This window comes from Rana temporaria, chromosome 1 (assembly GCF_905171775.1).
Source record: "Rana temporaria chromosome 1, aRanTem1.1, whole genome shotgun sequence".
NCBI lineage: Eukaryota > Metazoa > Chordata > Amphibia > Anura > Ranidae > Rana > Rana temporaria.
The window spans coordinates 419809427-419831252 of record NC_053489.1 but is presented as its reverse complement, the minus strand read 5'-3'; the positions used below and the strand labels follow the sequence as shown (position 1 = coordinate 419831252).

At 43.2% G+C, this 21826-nt stretch overlaps 1 protein-coding gene across 1 annotated transcript in view; it reads right to left on the bottom strand.

Annotated features, from left to right (window-relative positions):
- The window catches only part of CFAP299 (cilia and flagella associated protein 299), a 632736-nt gene that overhangs the window by 174396 nt on the left and 436514 nt on the right, over positions 1-21826 (bottom strand). The gene's annotated exons all lie outside the window — the stretch shown is intronic.

Here is a 21826-nt window from a genome sequence, read left to right as displayed (position 1 = left end):
CGAGGCTTCAGACATGTGATAAAACCAGGCTGAATTTTGTGTCAGGATAGGTTCCATAATAAATAGATTAGCAGAAAGTTGCTTTACTCACAGGACAGCTCTGAAAGTCTCTGCCTTTGTTTCATCCCTGTGTATCATCTGAGGCTGTTCACTTCACAGGGTATATGTGAGGGTTTACATACACTTTAAAGGATAACACTGAATTTACACAAATCCTATAAAAACCATGCCAGTGGAATGCCTTCAAGCTGCATTCAAAGTTACAAAATAGAACAATGTCCTCTAAAAGTGACAATTGGAAAACAAATTGGGAAAATTGGTGTGTGGTCTGTCTGGATTCAACCCCCGACTCTTACCCATGCAGCCTGGGTAGCCAAAAAAGGGAGAATGTGCAAATATGTGCCCCCCCATTTCTGAGCCATACCAGGTCATATGCGTTTTAATATTTGGGAGGGTACCTTGCAAGAGGGAGGCAGCAAAAGGAATGTGGGGGCAAATCTGAAAGCCCCTTTAGACCATAGACATATTTGGTCGAGAACATTACCCTGAACCTCTTTTAAACCAGTGCCTGACACTGTTGATTGCATTCCAGCAGCACCAGGAATTATATTATATAGCAGCGGTAGTGCAACATGATCATCAGAGAAGCAGGGAAACATCCTTGGGCTTTAAGGAAACATCAGCTGGCGTTGAGTCGTTGTAACTGACAATACCTTTTTTTTTTTTTAATATGTAGTGTCCCTTAAAAAAACTAACAAAAAACAAACAAACAGAGGAGGCATTGAGTTTTTTCTAAAGTTCAAACCAGACCCTTTGCAGCCTGGCTGGCCAAGAGGGGGTTGGAAGTAAATGTGTACCCCCCTCCCTGCAGTATACCAGGCCATACATTTGTAAACACTAGCGGGATGGGGTACCTAAGCAAATCCCTTAAAATGGAGACTCATCTCATCTCAAGCAAGTTCACAGTTCAAAATAATTTTCAAATGAAACTCAAATTTCCTCTTAACTGATTAGCTTTTTATTTTTTAAAAACATATTTTGAGATACCAGCCATACATTTGGGCTAATATTTACATTTCTTTACCAGTACATGGCCTCCCTCCCTTTTGATACCGGCCCATATGATTTTAGCACAAGTGGACATTTTTCATCTACTCAGGACATTGTGACAATGCCTTGCAGGATTTTTTTTTTTTAACACCAGCGGTTTACAACCGCTTTAAGTATTTAAAAGTATTGCCTGTCATATTTATCACTGGTAGAAAGGAGATGTGGGGTAGATTGCAATTGTTTTGCCCATCTCTGCTAATCTAGTTAATAGCTTGGATCTGAGGGTACTAGAGTTTTAAACACAGGTACCGTGGCTCACTTTTAACACATTTAAAGCAAACCTAATATCATACACCCTGGTCAAGGTATGGACATACAAATATGTACACATACTTAACAAGCACTCATTAGGCCCCTTTCACACGGTCGGACCGTTCAGGTCCGCCTGTCAGTTTTGACTGCGGATGTCAGCGGAGACATGTCTGCTGACATCCAACCCGATCTGCCAAAATCAGATGGATGGCAATATGTCCCCATCAGTCCATGGCAGATCGGATGAGATCTGATGGAAACGGACATGCTGTTTTCAGCAGATAGGAGACAGTGGCGCTGCACAAGCCCCTCCCCGCTCAGTGAGCAGAGAGGAACTAATTGTTAAAACTATGTATACCTTTTATTGTCTAAAGCCTGACCACAGTTCTGCTTTAAAGTGTTACTATGGGCAAAATAAAAAATGATTTACTGGTTGAACGTTGAAAGGTGAGTTTGCAGTGTGTTTGTCAGCGCTCTGCATGCTCCCATGAATTTGGGTCAAACGGCAGAATGGGTTTCGTCCTGAGAATTGTGTCAGGAAATCAATCGTTATTACACTCCTGTGACCCAGATTCAGCTGACAGTTTGCTAAATTCTGCTGTCGGCTGACATCAAGGGGTCAGTTCATGCACTGCAGGGATTCTGATAATAATAGATCCACTCTGATGCTTGACCGACAGCTGGCTCAGCCACTCAGTGTGCTCCCGAGAGCCTAAGCCAGCCTGCTCCTGCTTTCTCCACTGTCCAGCGCTACAGTGAGACAATCACCACTCTGTATTCAGAGTAGACCCAAGAACCAAGCTATCAGCGGTCTTTGATCACTCTGTAGAACTGGTGGGGGAAAGCTGCAGCCATCTATGTGAATATAGATGTTTATTTCTTTTAAAACCTGTACTTTTTTAAGCCACTGGTTACACTTTAAGTTCTCCTACAGATATAGTTCACTTTCATTCATAAAAAGGAATTCATATTTTACTGCATAAACATCAGCGGAAACAACTCATCTTTCAGGCACAGAAAAAGAAACATACCAAATATACTTAACAGAGTGTACAGGACACATAGGATGGGCCCTAGATGGGCACCAATATTTTTTATTTGTGGTCCCTTTAAGGGAAATGTTTTGTGTACTCAGGGGTCTCGCTCGTGCTGGGTATGTTAAACTCAAGCATAAGAAGAGGACCGACTAGCATTTTTTTCTGCATTAGTAATGGCTTATTTGGAATCTGGAATTTTGGAGGTGCAGAGTGATATTCAGATGGGAAACAAACCTCCACCCCTGACCACAGGACTCCAGTCCCTACAGAGTTAAACAGCACAAAAGACAGGAAGGTTCGGGTGCTGGATGTGGTGGAGTAGTAGGAGTTAAGAGGAGATCTGTATCTGTGCTGCACTTGTGCACTTGTGCTGGAAGCTGACAAACATCTGAAGTTGGATGTTGCTAACTTGGGGTAATTCCCTTACATGTACTGTACGTGCTATGACTGCTGGAAACTCTGTTTTGTTTGCTTTAAAGAAAAATAGACGTTTCTGTTTAAAACCAACTGCTTTGCTTGTGATCTCAAGGTGCTGTACCCCATGAACTTTACAAGACATAAACCAACAGATCATGTAAACATTTATTTAAAGTTGTTGGAGCCCCCCTAAAACTAAAATAGTCTTTTTAGAAACTTCCAAGATAGAAATAACAAAAAATATATATAGCTATAACAGAATGAATGTTTCCTTCTCAAACAGTGTCCCTATCATTACGTTTTCTTTTATGTTTTTTTAGTTTGGCTTCTAAATTCTTCATGGGACATGATTTGAAAGACGTTTATTTAGACCTTGGATACCATCATTATACTTAGAGGTAGGAACTATGTTCCAGGAAAATAGACATCTAGGTTTATGAAAAAAGACAAAACATGTACACTGATTCCATGTGGTTAGGTCTCTACCATCTGTTGGGATGCATATTTTTCCCATGGGTAGACATCCTTTTTTTTCACTCTCCACCCGGGTTATTTTTATGGCTATAGGACAACAAGCAAAATTATTTTAAGGATCTTTTACATGTTATGTAAAAAAAAAAAAAAAAAAAAAAAAGTTCATATAATAGCTGTGGCACACTTTACTGTACTTGTCAAATAGTTTGGGATAGTGAATGAACAAAGTATTAGGAAAGTGTGTGGGTGCTCACTGAAGAAGGGAGAAAGGGATCACTTTTATAGTAACTGGACACAATCCCCATTTTTAGTCTATATATATGAAAACGGAATCAAGGTACTGTAATAGACAAGGGTTCAAATTGAGTAACTGAAGTAACTCTTATGCCGCGTACACACGATCGGATTTCTGATGGAATAATATGCGATGGATTTTTTCGTCGGAAATCCGATGAAGCTGACTTTCATCAGTCTTGCATACACACTATCAGACTAAATTCCGACCGTGCCAAAACGCGGTGACGTAAAACACTACGAGGAGCCGAAAAAAAATTAAGTTCAATGCTTCCGAGCATGCGCCGACTTGATTCTGAGCATGCATGGATTTTTCTCCGATGGAGTTCCACACAGACGATCGGAATTTAGTATCGTTTTTTTTGTCATCGGAAAATTTAAAAACATGTTCTATTTTTTTACACCAATGGAAAAAAGTCAGATGGGGCCCACACACACGATCGGTTTCTCAGATGAAAAAAGTCCATCGTATTTTTTTCATCGGAAAGAACGATTGTGTGTACACGTCATTACTGACAATACAAGAATTAGGCTTCATGCGCACTAAAAAGCTAAAAACTTCTTTAGAAATGTTGGTCAAAAAACGCTAATGTTTAAGAGTTTTTTGCTGGCGTTTAGCCTAGTGTGTAAGCTATGTTTAGTAGCTGCAGCATTAAGGAGCGAGGCCACCAGAGTCCTTAACAACCAGTGAATAGCTGATTGTAAAGTAGCAGGCCAGCGTGTCCTTAAAATCGGATGAGTGTAAAAAAATGGCGCGGGGGCCCCCCCCCCCCCCCTATCTATACCGGGTCCTTTAGGTCTGGTATGGATTTTAGGGGAACCCCATGCCAAAATTAAAGAAATAAAAAGCAGCATGGTGTTCTCCCCCAAATCCATACCAGACCTAAAGGCTTATCGGAATCTGGAAGCCCCCTTTAACAAGGAGGTCACCAGATCCCAGCCCTCCCAACATGTGAATGAGTATGGGGTACATAGTACCCCTACTAATTCACCAAAAAAGTGTAAAAAGTAAATAAAAACACAACACAAGTTTTTGACCAGTCCATTATTAGAAAAAAAAAATGTCCCACCGCTGTAGATTCATTGTCAATAATCACAACAGCCGCAGCCACTGCCACCGCAAAACCAAAAAAACAAACAAATAAAAAGTAAACTCCCAGCTAAGGCTCCCGCAATTTCCCTTGTGACATCACAGACTGAGCACACCAAAAATGCACCTCCTCATTGAAATTAAACACGCACTATCATTGCAGTATGCAGGTATTTTAAAAATGCAGCACATTGGTGTGAAGAGTTCCATAGCATAGGATATAAAGGGATACATTATTAATGCATATTTGTTTTGCTTTTTAAACACCCTAAGCGCATCAAAAACTGATCAGTGTGAAAGGGCCCTTATGATTTTCCGTCCAAAAAAGTTGGAAATTCCGACCGTGTGTATGCTCCATCCAACATTTTCTGCCAGAATTTCCGCCTGCAAAAGGTTGAGAGCAGGTTCTCTAGTTTTCCAACGGAAAAAGTTCTTGTCGGAAAATCCACGCATCTGTATGCAATTCTGACGAGCAAAAAAACACGCATTCTCAAAATCAAGCAGAAGAGCCAAACTGCCCATTGAACTTCATTGATCTCGGCTCTTCGTACGTCTTGCACGTCACCGCGTTCTTGATGGTCGGAATTTCAGACAAGATTTGTGTGACCCCAAGTTTGAGCCAACATTCTTATATGTTTAAGTGTGTGTATTATTTTATCAATGTGTGTAGGTTAAGGATATGCACTGCATCACTTCCTGTTTGACCCCGCCCCTTGCAGAGGCGGGCTTGGTTCATGTTACATTTATAAAAGCTAGCAGTATGGGATGCAGTGACATGCCCCTGGTGACGGCTTTCTGAGTCGAAACGCGTCTGGTCCTTTGCTTCACAGCACCGCATACTGCTTTTATTTCATAATTTTCGTGATCACTTTTATTCTGTTTATCATTTTTGTATGACCCTTCTTTTAAAATAAACCTTTCATGGTTTTTATGACCTGCACCATTTGGAGCACTCTTTTTGTCTCTTCTATTTTTTGGAGCCTGTAAGAATTGGTCCACATCTTTTCTGCAGAAGAAGGTTTATTGGTCTATTTCCTCAGCTTCTGGGATTCACCCCGCTGGAGTTATTGAGATCATACCCCCAACCTGAGATACCCTGCTGCATTGATTCAGATCCTTTGAGACCACAAGCACATCAGACTTACTGTCGTAAGTTACTTTGTGTGATCACTGCACATGGACTTTTATTTAGTAGTTGTACACATTGTTTTTGTGTTCATCTGATTCATCCAGCACCGTAATATTCCACGTTGTGCGGATATCGCACACAGACTTTCACATCACTGTATTTAGTTGTGGTCTTTGCACTAAATATCATTGATTTTATGTCACTACATAATTGTTTATGTTTGGTTGATTCATTTAGAGCTGCACTATTTATTTATAATCCTGATTTACTTTGTTTGTTTGAGTGCTGGCTGCTTTATACACTTTCACTTGTGGGTTAGCGCAGTTCTTAAATTTTTTTACATGAGCCAACATTCTGTCAGAAAAAAATCAGTTTTTTTGTTGGAATTTCCGATCGTGTGTACGGGGCATTAGGGCACATTTAGATTGCGTTACAGTAATGCATAGTAAAATCTAGCACAACTCACATGATTTGCATTGTTTAAGTTTAAAAATAAGGGGCAAAAGTGATTTAAGGATGTGCTGAGGTGAAAGCAGTATATTGTGTGAAAATGTTTACAATTCTTTATGATACACAGTGCTTTAGAAAATAAAATGTCATCCAGTTGAGGGTACTTGTTATCTACTTCCAAGGAAATTAAACATGCGTATTGTATATATTTCTTGATTATGTTTTCTTCTTAAAAAAAATACAATTTGTGAAAACATCAGGTTATAAGCGTTCAATAAAGTATAAAACAAAGCTGACGGAAAACATATGTTTGGAGTAACTCTTCTTAGTAATTTTGTGGATCTATACATCAAAATGCTTTATCAAAGAAGGATTATACTATATTGTGCTACCTTTTAGGAGAAGCAGGAAAATGTAAACTTGAAGTTAAACTTATGGGTCCAGAAGGTGAAAACTCAAAGTTTTCGAGACAGCGCAGGAGTAGAAAATCAGGGAGATAAAAAAAATTTAGGAGAGCGGAGCATGAAAGTGTTAAAAGTGGAGATTTCTATTCATGCATAGTTACAAAGAAAATCTTGATTAAATTAGGATTTATAGCGACAGGTTTAGTAGTCTTGAAAAGGTCATATTTGGGGAAAAAATAGAAGATGACTTGATGAGAGCTAGAAATGAAAGTGTCAGTGTTCAGGGTTGTGCTTTTCCAGGTGCAGCTCATTCAATGGAGCTGGTGAACGAGCTGCCTGGGATTCCGCTGTCCTTCCAGAGAACAACTTTAAACTCACTTGATATTAGACACTTGGCACAGCCTGGAAATTTATTAATTATCATCTGTAACAGGACAGGACTTTCAGACTCAAATTTATGATTCTCTGAATGGTAGGTATTTTGTCACACACTTTCAAGTCTCTGCCAAGGAAGGTGTTGATATCTAACAGCTGTTCTGGTCTTCTTGAAGTGCATATTATTATTTGCAGCTTGCAAATTTTGTTAAGGGACAGTGCATGTGAAGAAGAGACTTGCAAATTTAATGGACAGCTATTAAAAAGTCATACCTTGTATAAAGGCTTTGCTAACATGATTCCTGGAAGTGTGTTTTCAGTACTTATTTTTTTTTTAATTCAGGCTTAAATAAATTAAACAACACAGCGGTTCTTTAATGGTGCCCAACCGTCTTTTAATACACCCATCTTGTCTGGTGACTGAAGAAAGTTGATGAAGTGGTCTGTAAAATGCCTGGGCTCTATTACAGTTTGTTTTATGTCTTGAAATATTTGTTTGAATTTCCAGACATTTAGTGAAAAGAGACCCATTTGTACAAATTCCAAGGTTTTGATAGCTTGTGTTTCAATACTCTGAAGCAAGAGAGAGACAAAATCACCTATCCATCTAGCAACCTACCCTGGCTGCCACAGACAGGTTGTGGGGTGAAGCATACTGCCATAACGCTTGAACAACACTGCAGTACCAAATGTATTGATGACATTTTCTGTCTTCTTGGGACCCCCAGAATTTCGCTTTTTAGAAAAGTTACATGGGTTCTTAAAATGTTAGTTTTACTACATGGGTTCATGGATATGAGACCAGATAAACCTGTTCTCCTGATGGAAGCTGGCACTTCAAATAAACCTTGATGCCCAAAGTGTCAGTGACAGCACGGTCATAGATCTAGGGGTGCTGATGGAGGCAGCTGGGTGTTAAGACCCACCCTCCCCGCTGCTGCAATTATTTGTATTGCTGTTGTGAAGGGTTTAAACAGTTTTTCTGTGATTAATGTACCTCATCATGATGTGCCATGCCTAAAGAACATTAATCTGCCTTCTTCCTTCACATCTAGGTGTGGCCATTTTACGAGAGCTTGTGTCCTAATAGGACTTGGCACACTCATTGAAAAAGTAACCAGACAACACAGTGAGCCACTTTTGCGAAGCAGGTATTCCAGTACCGGTTCCCGCCTCGCGTCTCCCTCGCAGGCAGTTTACACTGCACTCTGTGAACCATTGCGGGTGTCAATACAAAGTTAACGACCCCCAGATGGTTTCGCAGATCGCAGTACAAACGGCGAATTCGGACAGGAATCAGATCGCATAGGTGTGAACACCCATGCGATCTGATTTCAGTGCGGGAAAAAAAGGGCCTGCACCTTTTTAGTGTGAATCCAATGAGAGTTCAGCCATACAACTGCATGGCTAAATTTGCATTGCACAGACATCGCATGTGATCGGCACAGTAATTATTAGGGTTGTCCCGATACCACTTTTTTAGGACCGAGTACAAGTACGATACTTTTTTTCAAGTAGTCGCCGATACCGAATACCGATACTTTTTTTTAATGTCATGTGACCGTTTTCAAACCACAATACAGACCAAAGATATTTTCTTTAGAATTATGAAAAACTGGTACATCATGGTGTGGGGCTGTTTTTTAGCATACGGTACTGGAAAACTACATATCATTGAAGGAGTGATCACTGTCAGTGCAGCTCATCGGTGCCAGTGCCCAAAAGTGCAGCTAGCCAGTGCCACCTATCAGTGCAGATCAGTGCCCATTAGTGCATCAGTGCAGGGAGGCAGCTTATTAGTGCATCTCATCAGTGCCACCCAATCAATGTCAGTGCCATCCATTTATGAGTGCCATTCAATCAATGCCAGTGCCACCTATCAGTGCCATCCAATGGTGCCATCCAATTTGTGTTCGATGTCACAAAAAAAAAAAAAAAAAAGTATTCTATTTTGGTATCGGGAGTATTTGCGCGAGTATGAGTACTAGTGCAAATACTCGGTATCGGTCCCGATACCGATACTGGTATCGGTATCTGGACAACCCTAGTAATTATGTAAATCATATGCAATGTCGGTGTTCGCAATAGTGTGAACCCAGGCTGAGGCCGATTTGCTAAAGAAGTTGTGAAACTTTACAGAAAAAATATTGTGAAAATGTACTTTAAAGTGTTTGCTAAGGCATTTATATAAGACTATGCCAGCCCCTCTATTAGATGCTGGCATAGCACATTATGTAAGTCATTTTGAAAAACGAGTGTTCTAAATACCGATTATGAGGTTATGACTCGCGGCCACTTTACAGCTCCGGTGGATGGTTTCTGCAAGAGGGGCCATGATCTCCCTCTGACGTCAGCCGGGGAGATCACATGCTTGTCTCCTCCCACAGAAACCATCCATTGGATCTGTAAAGCGTCCACGAGTTCCGTGACTGGCCTGAAGGCAGCTCAAAATCGGTATTTAGAACACTTGTTTTTCAAAATGACTTACATAGTGTGCTATAGCAGCCTCTAATAGAGGGGCTGGCATGGGTCTTAAATAAATGCCTTAGTAAACACTCAGGCCTCGTACACACGACCGAGTTTCTCGGCAGAATTCAGCCAGAAACTCGATCGGAGCTGAATTCTGCCGAGAAACCCGGCCGTGTGTACACTTTCGGCCGAGGAAGCTGACGAGTTCCTCGTCGAGCCAAATAGAGAACATGTTCTCTATTTCCTCGTTGTTCAATGAGGAAAGTTGGCTCGCCAAGATCCTCGGTGGCTTCACACAGAACTCGACGAGCAAAACGATGAGTTTTGCACGTCGAGTTCCTCGGACGTGTGTACGGGGCCTAAGAGGTAGATGACAGGCAGGAAGGAGGGGGTGAGGGGGGAGAGAGGAGAGCTGAGTGCAGGGCAGCGCATGATGGAGGCATGTACCACGGTGGTCGGGGTTGAGCAGCCCTGGTTATCGTGGTCTTTTGGGATTAACAAATGCTTTAAAGTGGAGGTTCACCCTAAAAACAAGTATATACCATGCAATCCAGCATACTGCCGACATGTACAGTATGCTGTTTTTTTTTTTTTTCAGTTTAAATACCGTAGTATAGGTATTTTCCCCCCCGGCTTCCGGGTAGTGAATCCCGCGGGAGTGGGTGTTCCTATTCAGAGACTAAGTGATTGACGTATGACAAAGTCTCCCCCCCCCGGCGCCAAAAGGTGCGTCACCAGTTTCCGACAAAAGCCGAACTACGAGTCAGAGATAGGTTGGGGATGTGTATTTTGAAGCATGTGATTAGAGCCAGAGGCTCGAATAGGCTTCAAAATATGGTGGGCTCAGGGCGCAGAAGTGACAGCCGGGGGGATGCACCTGGCTGCATTTGATGGCACAGTGGCTGTATTTTATGGACACAGTGGCGGAATATGATGGGCACAGTAGCTGTAATTGATGGCACAGTGGCTGTATTTTCTAGATACAGTGGCTGCATATGATGGGCACAGTGGCTGCATTTGATTGGCACAGTGGCTGCATATGATTGGCACAGTGGCTGCATATGATTGGCACAGTGGCTGCATTTGCTGGGCACAGTGTCTGCATTTGATGGGCACAGTGCCAGCATTTGATGTGTAGAGTGGCTGCATTTGATGGGGCACAAGTGGCTGCATATGATGGGGCACAAGTGGCTGCATATAAAGGGGCACAAGTGGCTGCATATGTTGGGGCACAAGTGGCTGCAAATGATGGCGCAGTTGCTGCATTTGATGGCAAAGTCGCTGTATTTGATAAAACAGTGGCTACATTTGATGGGCACAGTGGCTGCATTTGATGGGCACAGTGGCTGCATTTGATGGGCACAGTGGCTGCAATTTATGGCACAGTGGCTGCAATTTATGGCACAGTGGCTGCATTTGATGACTGCAATTGATGGCAAAGTGGCTGCATTTGATAGGCACAGTGAGGCTGTAATTGATGTTTTTTTAAGTATTTTTCAGAACTTTTCAGTTTGTTTGCGCCACCCCAACATTTTTGAGCACGAGCTGCCACAGCTGCCGGACCTTGAAGTTTTCCATTCACAGGACACTGTGATTGAGTAACGTTGGAGACATGTTTTTTTTTAATTATGATAGCTAGCGGGAGGGGGTCCCCACTAGCTGTCAGATCAGGGAATCGGGGAGGTGGGGGGGGCCAGTTCGTTCGTAACATGTTGCACATTACACCCTGAATATGGGTGTAACATGTAACATGTTATGAAAGGAAAAATGTTATCTTTTAAAATAGTCAGTCATGTGAAATGCATCTGTACATGATTGGGTATTAAAAGTGAACAGAAGTTGGCTTTTTCACATGCTTTTTTCAGACAATGCAGAGTAGAAAAAATAAATAAATCTAGGAGGTGCTGACTCTGAAAGTGTTAAAAGTAGACATTTCTGTATGAGAATAGTTACAAAAGAAAATCTCAATTAAATAAGGATTTATATTGATCGGTTTAGTAGACTTGAAAATGGCTAATGCAGTGTTTTTCCGTTTGAGAATATTTTGTTTTACTTACAATGTGCCTTTGAACTTGCTGGGAAAATGTCACTTGACAATTCTCTAGCACCTGCCCCTACAGATTGCACGTCATAGACCTCTCCTCTTCTGGTAGACTATAATTTAACTCTGTGCTGACCCAGCTCCTCTGCCCCTCTCCACAAAAACCTGTTATGTGTCTTTGTTTTGAGGCTTTTATTGGCTCAGTTGATCAGGGAGAGAGGGGTGGGGGTACAAGATTAGAGGTAGACCGATATATCGGACGATATTTGGCCATTTTTGATAAATCGGCATCGGCCGATTATTATCAAAATTAGGCCGATATTTTACACTGACCTCCATTCGTCCTCCCTTCTCCACACTCAGTGGCTCTGGCAGCATCAAGCGCCGCGCTGAGTGTGAAACTGACAAGTAACATAGAGGAGAGAGAGAGGAGCTGTCAGCTCGATGTCGGGGGTGGGCGGGACCCAGCAGCTATTTTACACCAGCCAATGGTATCCGGGCGGGCCGCTATGTGTATGTGGCCCCGCCCCCTTTCTAAAGAAGCCCAATCATTGCCTGGTGTAATTTAGCTGCTGGGTCCTGCCCACCCCTGACATCGTATCTGACAGTTCCTCTCTCTCTCTCTCCTCTCTGTTAGTTTTACACAGTTACAGTTACACTCGGCTTAGTCTGAAACCTGCCAGTGCTAATCAGTGCCATCTGTCAGTGCCACTGCCAATCAGTGCCACCAGCCAGTGCCAACCAGTGCCATCTGTCAGTGCCAACCAGTGTCACCCGCCAGTGCCATACACCACTGCCAGCCAGTGCCACACACCACTGCCAGCCAGTGCCACCCCCCACTGCCTACCAGTGCCACCACCAACCAGTGCCACCTGCCAGTGCCAACCAGTTCCAATTGCCAGTGCCACTGCCAATCAGTACCACCTGCCAGTGCCATCTGTCCCAAACTAGTGCCATCTTTCAGTTACAAACCAGTGCCACCTGCTAGTGCCAATCAGTGCCACCTGCTAGTGCCAATCAGTGCCATCTGTCAGTGCCACCTGCCAGTTCCAAACCAGTGCCACCTGCCAGTGCCAAGCAGTGCCACCTGCCAGTGCCATCTGGCAGTTCCAAACCAGTGCCACCAACCAGTGCCACCTGCCAGTGCCATCTGTACTGAGGACATCAAATGTGTGCTAGAGTGACAGGAGTAAGCAGGAAAGAGTGGAGTGGGTGAGGTTTTTTTTTTTTTTTAAATCAGCCTAAAATATCGGCCACAAAAATCGGCCATTGGCCACCCCAATTTCTAAATATCGGCATCGGCCAGAGAAAAACCCATATCAGTCTACCTCTATACAAGATGTCCAAAAACAGTAGCAACATTTCCTTCTGCTCAGTAGTATCTTTACCCCGTGGCACAGGCGGCTAATGCAGATTTGGTAGGCCAAATGAACAGCTGCTTTTAATTACCTTCAGCTCCTCTAAGGCCTCGTACACACGACCGAGTTTCTCGGCAAAAACCAGCAAGGAACACGCTGGGAGATATTTTTTTGCAGAGGAAACCGGTCGTGTGTACATTTTCGTTGAGGAAACTGTAGAGAAACTCGACGAGCCATAAAGAGAGCAAGTTCTCTATTTCCTCGACGGGAGTCTCAAATTGGCTCGTCGAGTTCCTGGTCGGGCTGGTTTCCGACGTGAAACTCGAGCGTGTGTATGCTAAGAAACCCGCGCTTGCTCAGAATAAAGTATGAGACGGGAGTAAAAGTAGCATTTGTAATAGAGATAACACATTTTTAAAGCTGTAACAGACTGAAAAGTGAAAATCGTCTCTTAACAAACTTTTACTTAAAGCGGGGGTTCACCCTTAGAGGGCACTTTTTCCCCTTAGCTTCCTGCTCGTTTTCTCTAGGGGAATCGGCTATTTGTATTAAAATATGTGCAGTACTTACCCGTTTTCGAGCTGCATCTTCTTCCGTCGCTTCCGGGTATGGGCTTCGGGAATGGGCGTTCCTTCTTGATTGACAGTCTTCCGAGAGGCTTCCGACGGTCGCATCCATCGCGTCACGATTTTCCGAAAGAAGCCGAACGTCGGTGCGCAGGCGCAGTATAGAGCCGCACCGACGTTCGGCTTCTTTCAGCTACGAGTGACGCGATGGATGCGACCGTCGGAAGCCTCTCGGAAGAATGTCAATCAAGAAGGAACGCCCGCTCCCGAAGACCCATACCCGGAAGCGACGGAAGAAGATGCAGCTCGAAAACGGGTAAGTACTGCTCATATTTTAATACAAATAGCCGATTCCCCTAGACCGAACGAGCAGGAATCTAGGGGAAGAAAAATTTTTTTTTTAGAAATGGGTGAACTCCCGCTTTAACACGCAAACACATGAGATTAGCAAAACCAGCCCCAAGAGTTTATCCAGTGGAATCGAACTTCCCCTGCCATTGTATGTGTTGTATGTCACGCGTTTGAGAACAAGGAGATTTTGTCTCGACAGTGTGTACGCAAAGCAAGCTTGTCGAGTTCCTCGACAAGCCAAACAAGGAACTAAACGAGGAAAATGATGTGTTTCGCCCGTCGAGTTCCTCGGTCGTGTGTACGAGGCTTCACAGGCTCGTAGCGAACCTTTAAGGCCTTGTACACACGAGAGGTTATCCGCTGGAAACGGTCCGCCGGACCGTTTCCAGCGAATAAATCCTCTGGCGGATTTGGATCTGATGGCTGTACATACCATCAGATCGAAATCCGCGCGGAATACATCCGCGGTGACGTGTCGCGCCGTCGCGGCGACGTGCGCGACGCTGGAAGGTAAATACTTCCACGCATGCGTCGAATCATTACAACACATGCGAGGGAGGGGAGCGGACGGACTGATCCGGTGAGTCTGTACAGACGACCGGATCAGTCCACTGGACTGGATTCCAGCGGATAGATTTTGTAGCATGCTACAAAATTTTTATCCGCTGGGAATCCGTCGGCTGGATTTTTATCCGCCGGGAAATGTCCGCTCGGACATACAGACGACCGGATCTATCTGCTGGAACTGATCCGCGGATCAATCCCAGCGGATAGATCCCGTCGTCTGTACGAGGCCTAAGCCAAGATTGGCAATTTGTAGTAGTGGATCGTTAAGCCAAGACCAGCATTGACTAGGCCATATTCTTCATCAGCTTCCTTCCCCAGGAAGCAAGCTTGTGAAGGTTGAACTGGAAATCTCTGGACTCACTCCCACCCCGGGCAGCTGGCCTGGGAGGTATAATAGGGCCCATCACATACACATCCTGACATTGGAAAGTTGCAAGGATTTGACTCTACACACTCACATCCTGTACAGGCAAAGCCTGGGAGGGAAGGACCCTTCTACAAGGTCTCTCTTCCATGCTTGCTGCTTGGTTCAACAAAATAAACCGCTGAGCTTTCGCCAGCCCCTCTCTAAATATTTATAACTTTCACCAGCCCACATAACTGGAGTAAACCTCTCAGTTATTGGCCAGGGTGAAATAAGTATTTATAACTCACAACATTTGGGGGAATTCATAAAGGGTGTCACCATCACTAATGACCTTTACAATTCCGCCTGCACACAGCATCAAAATTGTCTTAATTCATGTACATATCACATGGTAGTTCTTAAGGGAACTTCTGTCAGAAAAGTGACATTAGAATGATTTTTAATTCCCCTGAATATATTCTCCCACTCCAGCCATAAGAGAACACTCCCAAGAAGCTGGCAGAAGCAAACCATGTCCTAAGTGTAGGCATAATCTATCAAACTCAGATAATGTGAACAAACAGAATTCAGGCTGACTAAAACCTAGCTGCAAACACTTTAGACTAGGGATGCTCAAATTTAAAATGGTTGTAAAGACTTCAGTTTTTTTTACTTAATGCATTCTCTGTGTAGCGGCCTGCTCCTGTTGGGCTGGCGCTGCTTTAAATTTAGAAGGAATTCTGAGTGTTAGTTAACCTAGACATATATAATTTTGGCAAAATTTGGCTTTTGTTTCAGCCGTGGCTGTGCTGAGAGTGACCACCATTGTTCGCCTGGGGTGTTGTTACCACCCCAGGCCAAGGGTGGCAGCAGCTAAGTCAGGGTGATATTGGGCGTCTCCCCTCGGCAGCCAATCAGTGGGGGTTGATCGTACCGCTGTGCATGCTGGGGAGGAGTACTTAAGGAACATACGCCACTAAACCGAGTTTGTCGATCCTTGGTCTGTCGTCCCACCACCTCGTGGCCCTCCTGGCCGGGGGTGCGTGTTCCTGCAATCCTGGCTCCGGGACCACGTTGGTCCGGGGTTGTGATCTGTTGAGTAGGCCCAGTAAGCAGACTGGGTCTACGGTTTAAAGGTGATCCTGTGCTGTCCGTCCTGGAGGAAGGAACCCGCTTGATGAAGGACCTATCTTGGAGAGGACCAAGCATGAGGCTGGTATCTCGGGAGAGGGCTGCAGACTTCATCGAAGGATGCACTGTGTATTGAAAGGCTTGATGATGATTGCCTATCAGACAGAGATCCGGGTGCTGAATCAAAGGAAAGTCTGTGGCAGAGTCTGTACTTTGTTCCGTGCGCCACTCTGGTTGCTAGGCCAGTGAGAGAGACCTATCCAGGTGTGCAATACCCACTCTGGTTAGAGTAGGGACCAAAGCTGTGTTGCTGAAAGCAAGAGTGTTTCTGGATTGAAATTTGCACCTGAACCTATCTACTTGTTTACCCTTCCATTCCTTCAACCACTTCTTATTTCTTTTAAGTTCTGCAATAAATCTTAGAAAAAGAAGTGTACAGTGTGGACATTGAACTTTCTCAACTCTCATCTACCACCCTGGATAGGGAGAAGATAGAGGTAACATGCCGCCCGAAAATATCCAGCAGCTCCTTCAGGGGTAGTGCTACATCTGCATTAAGGTAAAAAACTTTTTGTGCAGCTTCCCCCAGCCCCCCTAAATACTTACCTGAGCCTGATCTCAATCCAGCACTGTGCCCAAGAGCAGCAGAGCTGCTCTCTTTCCCCATCCTTACTGGGTGAGAGCCGCAGGAGCCATTTGTTCCTGCTGCTGTTATTCAAATCCAATGAGGGAGTGGGAGGGGGGCAGGGCCAAGCTGCACTGTATGTGTCAATAGACACATAACATGGCTTGGAATCAAGCCTACACATGTCGCACAGTAGAAAACCGCTTCCTATGGTGGAATGTGGAGGAGAGGAGGACCCTAGAGCAACAGCAGGGGACCCCAGATGAGGAAGAATGGGGCCGCTCTGTGCAAGACCATTGCACAATACAGATACTGTAAGTATGAGATGTTTGCTATTTTAAATTTTTCTAAAGAACTTTGACAGGGCCCCTACAATAGACTGTTCACTTTGCAAGAGAAGTCTTCAAAAAGTCTTCATCAGTTTAGGCCAATATGTATTCTACATATTTTTGGTAAAAAAATGTCAATAAGTGTATATTGATTGGTGTGTGCCAAATTTATAGCGTCTACAAAATAGGGGATATATGTATGGCATTTCAATTTTAATAAAAAATTTTACTAGTAATGACGGTGATCAGCTTACCATTAGACATGTGCATGATGAAAATATTTGTTTTGTTTTGATTCATTAATTTAGTTATTTTATTTAGTTCAATCCGATTAATTCTTTCAATTCGTATTTGGAATTCATACTCAGAATTGAAAAATAAAAATTAATTGAAACATTCAAATCGATACATTTTCGAATTGGTCAAAATGAAAATGTTATATTGTTTTCGATTTGAATGCAGCAAACAAAAGAAAAATCTTTATGAAAAGATTACAATGACTCTTTAAATCACCTTTGGCTTAACAAAAACAGCATTATTTCGAAATGGTACTCTAATAACACACACAGGCCTGGATTCAGAAAGATCAGCGGATCTTTCTGCTGGCGTAACGTATCTCAGATACGTTATGCCGCTGTAAATTTGGGCGCAAGTTCCGTATTCAGAAAGAACTTGCGCCCTAAGTTACGGCGGCGTTATGTATTGGGCTGGCGTAAGCCCGCCTAATTCAAATAGGGATGTTGTGGGCGTTTTTTATTTAAATTTAACATGACCCCTCGTATTTTACGTTTTTTGTGAACGGCGCATGCGCCGTTCGTGAAAAAATCCCAGTGCGCACACTCGAAATTACGCCGCAAGTCTTCATTGCTTTAGATGTGAACGTAACTTACGTACAGCCCTATTCGCGAACGACTTACGCAAACGACGTAAAAATTTCAAAACTTGGTGCGGGAACGACGTCCATACTTAAAGCGGGGGTTCACCCTTAGAGGGCACTTTTCCCCCTTAGATTCCTGCTCGTTTTGTCTAGGGGAATCGGCTATTTGTTTTAAAATATGTGCAGTACTTACCCGTTTACGAGATGCATCCTCTCTGTCGCTTCCGGGTATGGGCTGCGGGAATGGGCGTTCCTTCTTGATTGACAGGCTTCCGAGAGGCTTCCGACGGTCGCATCCATCGCGTCACGATTTTCCGAAAGAAGCCGAACGTCGGTGCGCAGGCGCAGTATAGAGCCGCACCGACGTTCGGCTTCTTTCGGCTACGAGTGACGCGATGGATGCGACCGTCGGAAGCCTCTCGGAAGAGTGTCAATCAAGAAGGAACGCCCGCTCCCGAAGACCCATACCCGGAAGCGACGGAAGAAGATGCAGCTCGAAAACGGGTAAGTACTGCTCATATTTTAATACAAATAGCCGATTCCCCTAGACCGAACGAGCAGGAAGCTAAGGGGAGAAAAAAAAAAAATTAACAAATGGGTGAACTCCCGCTTTAACATTAGCTACGCCTCATATAGCAGGGGTAACTTTACGCCGGAAAAAGCCTAACGTAAACGACGTAAAAAAAATGCGCCGGCCGGACGTACATTTCTGAATCGGCGTAAATACTTAATTAGCATATTCCTTGCGTAACTATATGAAAGCACCACCTAGCGGCCAGCGTAAATATGCAGCCTAAGATACGACGGTGTAAGACACTTACGCCAGTCGGATCTTAGGGAAATCTATGCGTAACTGATTCTATGAATCAGGTGCATAGATACGACGCCGCAACTCAGAGATACGACGGTGTATCCGGAGATACGCCATTGTATCTCGTTTCTGAATCCAGCCCTGTGGTCTTTGGTTTCAGCAGTATGGGGGTTATTTACTAAAGGCAAATCCACTTTGCACTACAAGTGCAAACTACAAGTGCAAAGTGCACATGAAATTGCACAGAAAATGCACTTGGAAGTTCAGTCGCTGTAGATCCGAGGGGGACATGCAAGGAAAATAAAAAAACAGCATTTTAGCTTGCACATGATTGGATAATAAAATCAGCAGTGATTCTCCTCATTTTAGATCTAACCCTCAGATTTACAGCGACTGCACTTCCAAGTGTAGGTTAGGATGAAGGAAAAAAGCTGGGACAGCCGCACTCCAAAAAAACTCCTCCTTTAATTAAAAATCACAAAATACATGCCACAGCAAAAAACAGCACAACAAAAGAAAAGCTGACGTTTCGCACTATGCCTTAGTGCTTCTTCATAGCTAGTGTGTAAACAGTAAAATGAGTGAATATATACCTTACAACCCAATGAGTGGGAGGGGGCTCTGGAAACAATTAAGTTAAACAGGGTCCCCTGTGAAGTTTGGGTGTGTCTCGACAGACAATCAGAGAGTGTCTCATGTGGACTATGTCTCATGCAAATTCATAGTGAATAGTGAACATTGGATAAAATGATGTGTTGACCCAATAGAGAAGTGGGGTGCAGAAAAATTTGAAAGAGAGTGTAGGAGTATGTGTAAGTGTGAAGAAATATATTTGAGTGTAAGAGAAGTGAATTAAAGTGGACAGGAAATTGAATGATATGTGTAAAACATGTATAACTTGTATAAGTAACAAATAAAATGAAATTAAGAAAACAAAAAATATGATATGAATTGAAGTAAAGTGAAATTAATTAAAAAAGAAGAAAGAAAAACAAATAAAAAGTGAAATGGGGAAAAAAGGGGGAAAAAAAAAAAAGGGAAAAAAAGTGTACTTTCAGTGCAATTTCAAGTGCACTTTGCACTTGTAGTTTGCACTTGTAGCGCAAAGTGGATTTGCCTTTCGTAAATAACCCCCATGTGTAGTTAGAATTAAACTGAAGTTCAATGTAAAATTTGATTTGAGTTTCAGTCTGAATTTCCTTACGTTATTCGGAAGCATTTGGTAAAATTTGTATATATTGTATTTGGTATTTGGATATATCCGAATCTCCGAATAGCAAAAACTTAGCCTGAAATTTACTTACAAACTAAACAAAACGCACATGTCTACCTTACATTTTTACTTTGAAAGCAGTTCTCAGGACTCTCAATATAATAAAGGGTTACACAGGAATTCTTTTTTGACATGCATTTGTATTTTGCTTCTGAAATCTATTTGGTTTTGCGTACATGAAAGTGTGTTTTGATTCTGATCATGTACATGAAAGTTTGTGTTTTGCTTATGATCTCAGGCGTGAAAATTTATGTTTTTCCCCCACTTAAAGAAACCTTGTTACCACATGGACGATTGCAAACAATGCTTAGCAGTGAAAAATGTACAGCCCTATTATCTGACTATATCTTATGTTTTGTTTATTATGTCAATGATCTTCAGCACTCTCAGGAGTTGTTACTCCTATGACTTCGAAATTAATTATAGAAAAATAGAGACATTAAAAGAACAGGGAAAAACAAAAAAACACACCAAGTAGTTCATCAAGTCTGCCCCATTTATTTTTCATTTATTTTAAAAGGTTTTTCTAGCTGAGAATGGATCTATGTTTGTCCAAAGCACGTCTGAATCCACTTGTCGTTGACTGACTCACCACCTCCGAAACTTCTCTATTCTATTCTAAGCATCAACTGCTCTTTTGGCAAAATATTTTCTACGACTAGTTTTGAACTTTCCTCCTGCTTGTAAGGCCCTGTACACACGATCAGTCCAAACTGATGAAAACGGACTGAAGGTCCGTTTCATCGGTTAACTGATGAAGCTGACTGATGGTCTGATGTGCCTACACACCATCAGTTCAAAAAGCGTTCAAGTCCAACGCGGTGACGTAAAACACAACAACGTGCAGAGAAAAATTAAGTTCAATGCTTCCAAGCATGCGTCGACTTGATTCTGAGCATGCGCGGGTGTGGAACCAATGCTTTTGCGTACTAACCATCGGTTTGGACCGATCGGTTAGGCGTCCATCAGTCAAATTTTAAAGCAAGTTCTATTTTTTCTGACCGAAGGATAACTGACCGATGGCGCCCACACACGGTCGGTTTGGACCGATGAAACGGACATTCAGTCCGTTTTCATCAGTTTGGACTGATCGTGTGTACAAGGCTTTAGAGGTCATGTCCCTGTGTTCTCGATCTTAGTTTCAAATTGACTGCCCTCCTTTTGCACACCCTTAGGCCCCTTTCACATTGGGGCGGTACAGCGCTAAAAATTGCGCTGCTATACTGCATGAAAAATCATGCCCTGTAGTCTCCAATGTGAAAGCCCGAAGGCTTTCACACTGAAGCGGTGCGCTAGCAGGAACGCTCCAAAAGTCCTGCTAGCCGCATCTTTACCGCGGTATAGGAGCGGTGTATTCACCACTCCTATACCGCGCCTTCCCATTGAAATCAATTGGAAAGCGCGGTAATACCGCCGTATTAACCCTTTTTTGGGCGCTAGCGGGGGTTAAAACCTCACCGCTAGCGCCCGAATATCGCGGTAAACACGATGGTATAGCCGCGCTACAAATAGCGCGGCTATACCGTCACCGCGGCTCGACGCTGCAATGTGAAAGCAGCCTTAATGTATTTAAAGGTTTCAATCATACCCCCCTCTTTTCCTTCTTTCTTTTAGACTGTACATAATATTAAAGTACAACTGTAGGCATTGTTTTACCATTTTGGATAGAGCAAGGGACGGTTATAACCCCTGTCAGATTTTTTTTTCGCCATCTGTTTCCCCTTTGCAGAGATTTCCCTTCACTTCCTGTCCCATAGCCAAACATGAAGTGAGAATACATCCCTAAAAGCTTAGAGAATCCCTTGGGGACCCCCATGTCACCAGAACTAGTGTCCCCAATGGAAGATTTCCCCTCTATTACTTCTCTGGGTACAGCCCAAAATGTGGCACTTTCAGTGATATTGGTAAACAGAACAAATAGAGAGGGTGAATCTCCTAAATGGGGGCACAGACAGCAATAAAAACTGGAAAGCGTCCTAATCCCTCTTAACTCCTTCCAAAACAAAAAAAAATCATTTTGCCTTTAGTTATACTTTAAGTTCTTGATGAC